The sequence below is a fragment of the Protomyctophum parallelum genome (assembly GCF_964188405.1).
Source record: "Protomyctophum parallelum genome assembly, chromosome: 16".
NCBI lineage: Eukaryota > Metazoa > Chordata > Actinopteri > Myctophiformes > Myctophidae > Protomyctophum > Protomyctophum parallelum.
The window spans coordinates 29,453,708-29,463,298 of record NC_139711.1 but is presented as its reverse complement, the minus strand read 5'-3'; positions in this window follow the sequence as shown (position 1 = coordinate 29,463,298).

Sequence of the window (9,591 nt, the reverse complement as noted above, 5' to 3'; positions counted from 1 at the left end):
ATCACAGTTAATACATGTTAGAAGAAGAACATTTGAATGAAATAACCCTTTCGTTCGTTCTAAAAGACAACTTATTTTCCACATTTTGAAACAGAGACATCACCTGCAACATTGACAACTTTGTCAAACTCACTCCGAGTTCGTCTTCCTGCTGTGTTCTCCCTCATGTCCTCCTGTTATGTGGTATATAAGTCGTCCACGCTCCCATATATGTCCTATAGCCTCGCATAGCCAGCCTTCATCTGCCTTTGCAATGCATATTGCCCCAGGCAGATTAAGTAATATAGTAATAAACCATAGAGTAATAAAAGGATAGAGGCCGAACCGGAGCAACAGACCCGCCCCGCTGCTATTCATTTCAGTGGAAGTTTTAAATATTTTTTATTAGCATGTGCATTCCATATATTCCATAGGGCTAGACCACATGGACATATGATATCATCAACTTGCGACAGGAGCAGTTCCTATTGAGTGAAATATTCTCTATTTATGAAAGAAATAAAATATTGAAGGTGTTTTTATTTTTTGAGTGGTGCAACCACTCCAAGGAACAGCAATGTCCGTGTTCACCTACCTATGTGTTGGTTCACCTATGTGTTGGTTCATGTGTATATGTGTTGTTTAATGAACACGAGTATATGACTACCAGTAGGGGCGCTGTTGTGCCATGAATAGAGAGGGATAGTGCTGCAGCCTGCTAATGAGAGAGAGAGAGAGAGAGAGAGAGAGAGAGGGATTGCACCACTCAGTTCACACAGGTGTGATTTTTTATTTTAGTTGTAGTATAATGTTTTAAGGCATATTTGTCTGATTAGCCAGGGCTCCTTTTAACAAACTCTGAGCAGCATTCTGGCTTGTCAAACAGTATATCTGATTTGATGTTTTCCGGTTGAAAATATTCCACTTTTAGTGGTTAGATTTCAGGCTGAATAGTTTTATATCAGTAGGAGTAGGATCACAACAAGGTGTTATTTCAGCATAGCTACCATCCGTACATATACATAATATGAAGTAGAACTCATGTGGAAACTGTTCCTTCCTTTTAAGGGTTCCCTATAGTTACCCAATCAACTCATTGAACAAACGTTATATTGTTTTGGAAATCCCAATAGAACTATTCATAGTAAATCTAAGATAATTTATGCATTTGACATTAATAAAATCTACTCACTACGGACAACTAAAGTAATAAGGTGTTACATGTATTATTGTAGTTTTAGAGTGTAACACAGATTGTTCAGAATCATCTTTATTATCACATCACAGGTTTACAGGTAAAGCAGTGGGTGAAATCTTGTTATATTCTGTGAGACGAGAGAGGACAAATGTAGAGTGAGAGCAGAGGAGAAAAGAGAAAAACGCAGGATAGAGAAGCAGGTTTAAAAAGGATGTATACATATTTAAGGTAGTGTATGTCCATCCATCCATCCATCTTCAACCGCTTATCCGTAGTCGGGTTGCAGGGCGCAACAGCTCCACCAGAGTGTTCCAGACTTCCCTCTCCAGAGCAACATTTGTGACTTCCTACTGGGGGATCCCGAGATGTTCTAAGGCCAGTGAGTCGATGTGTTTCCTCCAACTGCGCCTTGGTCTCCTCCCTCTTGCCCCGGGGTCTCCTCCGAGTGTATGTGATAGCACATTATGTACATGATGGCAGAATACCGTATGTGATAGCAGATATGTACATGATGGCAGAACACCGTATATGTGATAGCACATATGTACATGATGTCAGAACATTACATGCAGCTCTGTCGTACATGTTCTTTTAGACCCTGTATTCGCATCTTAAGCAGATATACACGTAAGAAAGTATAGCAGCAGGAACAGTACAGTGTTCTTAAGGGGTTGTTCTCATGCAATAGGGATTTTCAAAATATATAATATATATATATATATATATATATATATATATATATATATATATCACATGTAATGAGGCAATGTGGCCGTAATAAGTCGACTGTGGGCATGAGGATGAAGGGATAAGCTGTAGGTACACAGAGAGCTTATGTACAGGTGGTGTGTTGGTGCTGATAGCAGAGACTTTGTGGGTCTAGGGTGGAAAGGTTATGGCTTGTCCTTCTATTGACATAAATGCTTATGAACTGTGACATGGCTGGCTATTCCTGAATCCTAATGCCTTTTTTATCCCCCATTTCACATGTTTCTGCTGAAGAAGCAGAAGGAAAAGTGTGTGTGTGTGTGTGTGTGTGTGTGTGTGTGTGTGTGCCTGTTGAGTAGTATTTCTGGGCTATTACCCACAGCAGTTCATCTAGGGTTCATAAACGGGGTAGAAGTGTGGATGTAAATTGCGGGCGTCCAGGCATACGCAGCTAGAGGTCGGACTTGAGTGCCGACATTAACTGAGACGGATTGCTTGCTGCCCCGCTGACCTTATCACCTCATGGGAATCCTACACTGTGAAATCTGTCTTCATTCGACTCTTGAAGGTGTACAAATGTAACCAAATGGACTCGGCAGGGTCTATTTGGTTACTTTTGAAAGCCCGTAACGTTTTCCCATAGAGATTTCCAAATAATTGTATTAATTATTTTAAAACTGGAACATACTGCACAGGATTATTGTAGCAGATGGAAGCAGATTTAAGATGTACGGTAGATTATATTACCATGAAATAATAGGGTCTGATTGTAGCTTCAAATATATGAATGCATTGGACATTCCCTGACGGATGAAATTGCATGGGTGGCTCTTTGCTTGTAGATGTGAATTAGCTGTATCCTGCAGGGACAGGCATTACAATGTTGTTTTTAAAAGATTTGTAGGCAGTTGCTGCTCTATTTGCTTATGATTCAAAGGCAAAGCAACACACAACACTGACAAACTGAGACAAAATGAAACGTTCTGCCATATTTCTCTTCTGCCACTAGATGGCCCTCACGCTCCACATCTGAAAGCTGCCTTTCCCCTCTCCAACCCCAGCAGAGCTCATGGAAGCTGTGCTGAATAGCATTGAGTCATCTTCAAAAGCCACAGTGAAACTGAACGTGTCTTCATGTAGATAATGAGAGGTCCCTGGCTTGTTTTGTTTTTAAAATGTAATCTTCCCTCCATCACTAGGCCACAGGTTTGTTGGGTGAAATCCTTATGATGTTTTCTCTTTGGCAGGAGATGTGATTATTATTTGGCCTATAATAAATCATCTTTATTTGTATTCCGCTTAAAAAAATAAAAGCTAAAACAAACAAAACATCAAATGAGCAAAACACCAAAGACTTCACAAGACCAGAAGATAAAAAGAATAGAGGGTACACAAATAAAAAAATATTAATAATACATTATACAAATAAAATAAATATATTATAACATAATTGGATAAAATACATGACATTGAACCCTGAAGTGTATAAAAAACAGCGTTATGAGCAGAGATTTAAAAGATGATGGTGGTTGTGCTGGTGTAAGCTCCCCAGGCAGGTGGTTGCACTGCCTGGGGAGCCTGTAGGACGTGAATATAGTGCTGAATGTGAGCTCTGTGCTGCATGTAGAGCAGACAGCTGATTGTGCAGGGGAATAGCAGAGGTTGAGGGGCTAATGTTAATATGCGACCGGGGAAATTAGCCTATTGCTTTTTCATACACCGAAATAACTAAATAAACTACAGTAGGCCTATAGGAAGTCAGGAAAAGTGATTTTCTTTTAAATAAAAAACAGCCTCAGCCCTCTATGGAAATTACTAGGGGAGATATATTGAAATTGCCACCGTAATGAGTTTTTGTTCACCCAACTAGAATAGCATTAACAACTTGAACAGTATAGAGTTCCTATTTTGGGGGCAACATGTCTTCACATGGCACGTTGTGAGCTTGTACATCAGCAAAGTTCTAGCAGGGGTCGACAATATAACTGGCCAGGTTGCCCACCATAATACAAAAGTACTGGCCTGTTCGGGCCAGTGAAAACAAAAACATGAATTAACCCATAATAGTTTTACATTATTTCCCTGTAGTAGGCCTACTGAGTTTTGTAATGAATTCTGTCTCTCTGTGCAGCAGAAATACAGCGCAGTCTCGAGAGACTACTCTGCACATGACCACTGCTCGCTCGCTCCCGCGTACATGAACGTGCATGGCTCTGTCTGACTCTGTTATGCTATGTTAGCTACATGCTAACGTTGCTTTGCTTTTCCCTCTGAGGGGAACTCATTAGGTCATAAAAATGCTCGTCGCTTGGCCAGTTTTCAAAGCAGAGAATCAAATAATCATCTGTGATTTATAACACCGGTTACCCACAGAGTTACCCATACACTCTCAGTACCATACACTCTCACCAGAATTAAATAAACAGAGGTTTTTACCTCAGTGAGAATTGCCCTTCTCTTCTGTGATGTTATATTCCTGTCTAAAAGAAGGTATAGTTCATATTGGGGTTGACACTAAGGGATCAGGTCATGTTCTACTTGCCCTTAGCTCATGGCCACTTGCCCCCAAAATATATGGTAAATGTTGCATTACTGTTCATTTTTTACTTTCTACTTGCATGCTTGAAACGTTTCCTTTACCAGTTGAAAACTATGTTTTTCTATCGTCACGTTTTCTCTCTGTGACTGTCATTTTTTTACCCGTTCCCCAGGTTGTTGGCCTGTTTTGTGAGGCTTAAGAAAACTCATGGCAGATTTAGCTGGGAGCTAAAGTCTTCTGCGTGTTAATCTGTATAAGTCAGTAACGAATAAAGCTTCTTGAATATGCGGCACAATTCTAAAGTTGTATTGTAATTCACTGCAGAAGGATGTATGTTTTGTTATTGAAAACCGAACATTCTCACAATAGGTAGGCTAATCCTCATTCCTTTTTTTTTTTTTTTACACATTTTATGTTAAGTCAGTTATGCTTTAAAGAGATTGATTAGGACATACTGTAACATGCTACAGCACTTTATAAATACAAATAATAGTTAATATGGGATAGAAGTTTTTGATAAATCTAAATGCATCGAGCTGCATCGTAGATTCACATTTGCTTCATAGAAACGTAGTCTAGGTGTAGTAGTTATACAATTAACTCATTGTCTCCACCAGGCCGAAGGCATGTGGGGAGAGTATGTTTTGCACTCCGTCCGTCCGCGTGTGTGTCCGTGTGTGTGTCCGTGTGTCCGTGAACAGCTAATCTCGGCCACCGTTAACCCGGTCGATGCCATATTTTGCACACACACTCCCTGGATGCCAACCATGAACCTCTGCCCCAAACTTTCCAGAACGGCCTGTTATAGCGCCACCAGGAGGCCGCTTTGTGCAAAACAAGTTTTTCAATGCCATATTTTGCACACACACTCCCTGGATGCCAACCATGAACCTCTGCCCCAAACTTTCCAGAACGGCCTGTTATAGCGCCACCAGGAGGCCGCTTTGTGCAAAACAAGTTTTTGCACAGTACACCTACAGATTTTGTCCAAACATCACGCAAATTGGTACACAGTCTCTCTAGAGCCATTCAACGAAACGGGTCTTTCACATTTATCAGACTCCATCCTGATTGGTTAAGATTGGCTTCCAAAGTTCACAGGAGTGCTCAGTTTCAAACAAAATGCTGCAAATCATGAACACATCGCGTGATTTCCGTGAAATTGTGCACCCACATTCCCACTAGGCCGAGGACGAAATGCCACATGAACAATTTCAACTCAGCCTCAAGGTGGCGCTATAACTGGCCGAAAAGTGTTTTTACCTCTAACTGCACGGATCTGTGGATAACCTGGTGGAGACCTGTGCCCGGAAGGGCACTTTTTCTAGTTTACACATGATATATGCAGAAGTTTTGCTTGTATATTTTAAAGCTGCTATAAGCAATAATATGTCCACATTTTAATGACAGCCAGCAATGGGTAAAATGATCCCAATTCTTTTTAGTCTCTGTGACACATCTAGGGGCCACAATCTGCATTCAAAGATTTTCCTTGAAGCTTTGTCATTGGTCAATTTGCCTGTCATTGGTTAGTCATTCCGACCGGGTTTCTTTCGACCAATAACAAGGCTTCTAGAAACATCTATGAATGCAGATTGTGGCCCCTAAATTATTATTATTATTGCTTATAGCAGCTTTAAGGTTAATCGGGTTAATCGCTTTATTATGCTGATCAATACTTGATGAATGTCCTGGGCCAGTGGTTATAATTGTCTACCCCTGACTAGCAAAGTCAGTGGTTGATTATTAGTATCAAGGTATACTTAAATAAAGTATCATGGTACTCAGTCAGACTTAATGATTTTTGAAAAAGGTGTACCCCAAGGTTCATCCCTGGGGCCACTGCTGTTCTCCATTTTTATAATCTGTCACATGCAATTCTATAAATTCCCCTACACGTCACCATGTAACCTAAGGCATACAGAGCATCCTTCCTTGTCTTGCCTGTCTGCATGGATGTAAATCACACCTGTGTGAAGTGCGGGGTGCTCTTATCTCTCTTAGCTCTCTCATCTTACAACATCGAGGACAAAACAAACATTAAACCTAATTAAATTAAATTGTTAATGGCATTTAATGTTTGTGTTAGTGACAAAACAAACATTAAACTCTGTCCATTGTCAATGGCGTTTTTAATGTTTGTTTAAGGAAAAACAAACATTAAACCTATAGGAATAATAACTACATTGGATCCAGTGGAACACATCTTTGAGGGGTGCTAGCCCCTCCTATATCCAGCTTTTGGTGTGTGTGCTGTGCACAAAGTTGTCCTATACACAACATACACATTAAATTCTCATTGACAATAGTTAGTCATAGTTACGTCATAGTGTCTGAGCAAGTAGACAGTGTCTATTTTATGTCATGATTATGTACGATGATAAGAGCACCCCTTACTTCACACACCAGACATCCCCATTAGTTTTTGGATATTTCTTTCATTTATATTCTGGAGCGCCATCTCTGCAATTAAAGCAACACTGAGATGAGTCATATTTGATGTTTGGAATCACTTTGAATCTTGTTCAGATAAGCACCCCCCCCCCCCCACACACACACACACACACACACCCCTTATCACTGTTCTCCTCACAGTCTTACAGAGAAACCTGGCACTGCAGAGAAAGCGCCTGGATCGCTGCACTTTTCTGCGACTCACTGATCCTCTTCATTCTCCAAAATTAGATAACGGCCGCGCTAACATGAAAACAGCCTGGAAAAGTTCCTGCCCTGTGGCTGTCTTCCTTTTCTTTTCTTTCTTTCTTTTTTTTTCTTTCTTTTTTTTGTGGCAGAACAGAGAGAGGGCACAATGTGCCACCCGGTCCGGTCCACAACACTCGCAGTCAGATCGATCCCTCCTCCTCCAACAACACCACCACCACCGCCGGCAACCCGTGTTGCTATCGATCGGAGAAGAGGTGTTGATGGACCGGAGGCACTGCCTGAGGGAGGGGGGGGGGGGGGGGAGGAGAGAGAGAGAGAGAGACTGCTCTTTCCTCTCCTTGAAAGTAGAAGGTGGCCCTGCCATCAGGATGGGGGGGAGGTGTGCGATCATGCGGCCCCCAGGGGCCCATTCCTGGCTTACACTATTGGAAATGTACAGAAAGAATACATCATTTTTATGATGTGGAGTGGAGGTATCATTACATGAAGGGCAGGTGTCTGTATTTCACTCTGTCCTCTATACCTCGTTACTGTTGAAGCAGCCCCACCCCTGTTCCCCTTCAACAGAGTGTCTGGACTGACACTTAACTCACTCTGCACCGAGATCGCCTTTTGACGCCTTCTGGTCCAAGCGCTCGCCTTGTCACGCCTTTTTAACATCAATTGATTACGGTTCACAACTGTGTTCTGTACGCACTCGTAACACCCTGGTTGCGGTGTGATAAAAAAGAAAAGGAAAATATTTTTTTTGGACAAAAACAAGCTTGATTTGCGGCTCATTTCTCTAAATGATATTCCTTTATATATGATCCTTTGTTACAATTTGTATTAATTTTTTGGTTGAATGAAATAACATTTGCAGTTTTTTCACTTCCTGACTCGCAGTTTCCGGGTAAATCGGCTGAGTTAAAACAGCTCCAGACAGCACAGACGGTCGGCGCCAGAAGCAGTTTGAAATCGTCTGAAAGAGTCTCCTAAAGACATGCTCCCGTCGCTATATGTGATGCTGTCAATATCACCTTCAGTCGGAACCCGTTGATGAAGAACCGAGCTTGTTCGGTCGGTTGCCGACCTCAGGAGCCGTCGCTCCCAAAGCAAAGCTAGCGAAAAAATGCTACCAGTTTGTGTCTTGTTTTCATTGTGGGATGCAGGTTTTGCCAGATTCTGTGAGTGAAACAACCATCTATGAAAACAAGGCCAAAATAAAAATACCAGTTTCACCACTTGAGCCCTATTACTGTACATCAGCTGTTTTCAAAAGTAATTGTGAATATCGTGAATCAAAATTGAGCAACTAGGACTACTTCAGAAACGAGCCCAAACTAAAGCAACGCGCAACTATGAATTTTTAAGCTTTTTTACAGGAAAACTTGCAGAAAGTCGCTTATAATAAGCAGAACTGGCAACTGATGGATGGATATATTAACAAACTTTCAACCTGTAATCCTTATTTTGGGCATGTCATTAATATATTCTAAATTGTGAAAATAGCACCTAACATCAAACTAGCATCTAACTCACCATTTCGGGGAGCCACAGCCATAACTCTATGGCTATTTCCAGGTCCTTGGCATGGTACAGTTTGGGAATCCCTATGGGATCGTGTGCGTGCGTGCATGCGTGCGTGTGTGTCTGTCTGTGTCTGGGCTTCCCCCAGACAAAGCCAGTCATCATGGTCTCATCCTGGTGGTTGTAACGTTTTTTCAAAAGGTTTTCGATGTTTTCCGCTTGACATCTACAGGTGAAAGGTTGAACTCCTTAAAAGCCTGGGATGTGGTCACCAGAGCTTAAAACCTCTGACATCCCCCCCACAAAATTGATCTGTCCCCTTCTCCATGGCACATCCCAGGTGTGCATGCAAGCCATCGACTCTCCTTTACATCTCTTGGTGTCTCTCTCTCTCTCTCTCTCTCTCTCTCTCTCTCTCTCTCTCTCTCTCTCTCTCTCTCTCAGCCTCTCTTACGCTTTTTCTAGTGGTGGAAAGTAACTAAATACAGTACTTTTTAAGTACAGTTTTGTGGTACTTTTACTTTACTTAAGTATCTCCATGAACTTCAGTCTGAGGTACTAATGAGGTTACGTTGTACATTTACATTATTAATACAATTACTGATTCATCCCTATTTTACAAAAGAATTGAGAAAAAAAAGAATAAAATAACTTAAATATGAAAAAGCTGCATCAACAAGCTCACAATGCATCGCAAGCTAGATCAGCTATTTTCAATAAGGTTTCACAAATTTGGAAAATATTCGTACCCTGGTACTTTGATGTCAACAATACTTTTGTATACTTAAGTCAAGGTAAACTTTATTGTCCACAAGGGTAATTTGTCTTGGGATTTCACCCCAGCTACAGCCACACATAAAACATCAATGACAACAAAAATACATTACTTCTTCCACACTGTTTTCTCTCTCTGTGTGTATCTGTCTCTCTCTCTGTGTGGCCGTGGCCTGTGCTTTCTCTCTCTGTGTGTATCTGTCTCTCTCTCTCTCTCTCT